The following is a 2,070-nucleotide window of genomic DNA, read 5'->3' as shown; positions in this document are numbered from 1 at the left end:
ATAGTTTTAAGCCGTGGAAACACCTTTTATCAGAAAAGCAAGGGATCACGACTAACTTAAAATATGGTCCGTTCCTTCTTCGAATGCTACACAGAGTTCAGGGCACCTAAGTGTCTTTTCTAAAGAATGGACAAGTAAAAGAAGAGGAAAATGGCAGCAATGGCCAGACATGATGCATATGCATCTATCAGTGGGGTTGGGGTGAAGGAAAACGGCTCAGAATCACATATGGAAAACAGTATTGCATCAATAATTGATGAAAGAAAGCAAGTAACATCAATAATTGATGTAAGCAAATAACCAAAGGACAAGAAAACATTAAAGAGATTGTTTCCATATGGTGTACATCAATACTCTATTCATCAAGACCTCTCGTGAATTCATTTTTTTTTTCAAACATATATACGTACATTAAGAGCGTAAAACCTATATTATATATTAATTATGTAATTTAACCTATCATAGTATTGCATTACTTATCCTACTTTTCTGGTTACTAGTCCACTTATTATGAACAATTACCTCTAGTTATCTTTTAAGTGATAATCTAATAATTCAAAAAGAAAACTATCTCTCTTTTTAAAGTTCTCTCTCTTTTAAAAATAATTAAGAGCCTTGTTATATCTAGGGTTAAGCTGTCCAATCATATTGGAAAGATGATTATAATTGTCAGTTAATGACATCTTTTTTTGAATTCTGACAAATCATAAAGTGTATATGTAAGATATATGCCTTAATTACCTTCATCGATTTAGTGTAAATGTTCAATGTGGATAAATTTTACCTTTTTTCAGAGTATGTCATTGGAGCTAATTCCCTTCTTCAATAACATTTCACAAGATGTAGAAATCTTGAATATACACATGATCTCAAAATCGGCCTTAAATGATACAGTACATTGTAAATAAATACCATAAAAACGTAAGTGATGAGTACTTGGAGATCAGTAAAATTACAATATCAACAGTTTACCTCTATCATTATACTTGAGTCAATTCCCTAAATGGTCACTCATATTTTAGGAATTACCTTCTAAAATCACTTTTGTTTCTTTTAGAATTAAAGTATCACCCAACTATTTTTATTTTTCTCAAAATATACTAAACACCACAAAATTCTCCTTCTCTCATGAGTGTCATGCCATGTCACATTAAAATTCTAATTTTTTAACAATAAACTTATTTAACTCATATGTCCATTTAACCCAACCCAACTCATGTCACCAATTTAGACCCGATTAAAAAAACATTCAAAGAGATGATTTTATACCCTATAAAAAGACAAAATACTTTTCTGAAATATTAATACCTATCAATAACGATAAAGCATAAACTTTCTGTATAAATTTGAGTAAAAGTACGTTTACCCATTTTCTAGTCTAAAAGTGTGAGTTCTTGGACCTAATGCTACGAACCAATGAATCGCATATATATTTAGCATAATATGTTTTGATTAAAACACATAAGTATTAGATATATCTACTTTTCCAAAAAATATATAAAGAAAAAGAGCTAAACTTTGAAATCAGCATTAAATGAAGGTAAGTGAGAGTTCAAACTTTAGTAGATAAAATTATTTAATTTGTACCTGTAAATTGTAATGACTGAACACAAAGTTCAATAGTGCTGAACGATTACAACTGCTATTAGACCTGGTAATTAAAATATCATGCCTTATATTTTGGAGTGTTGAAATATGGAGGACAAATTTTTCCGGAAGTTGGATAAATATTAATGATAATTTGTTGATTTTGTGCTAGCTAGTTTGGTTGTTGAAGTTTGCAAGAATTTTTAGAGAAGTTGTGGAAAATTCTGTTCACTGTCCAAAATTCCCCCGCTACCGCAAAATAACGGGTATAAAATTAGGTATCAAACCTGTGTGTCTTCCCATGGTTTCATCCGATATAAAATCAGGTATACCATCGCTTCTTTGGATATATTTTGGTCTAAATCGGATATAAGACATGGGTTAGGTTAGGTTAAATGGGTTTCTCTGAGTTAAATAAGTTTATTGTTAAAAAAAATAGAATTTAAATGTGACATGACATGCCACTTAAGAGAGAATGAGGGT

Source organism: Lycium barbarum, chromosome 1 (assembly GCF_019175385.1).
Source record: "Lycium barbarum isolate Lr01 chromosome 1, ASM1917538v2, whole genome shotgun sequence".
Classification (NCBI taxonomy): Eukaryota; Viridiplantae; Streptophyta; class Magnoliopsida; order Solanales; family Solanaceae; genus Lycium; species Lycium barbarum.
The sequence above is the reverse complement of the archived record's forward strand: the minus strand, read 5'-3'. Positions refer to the sequence as shown.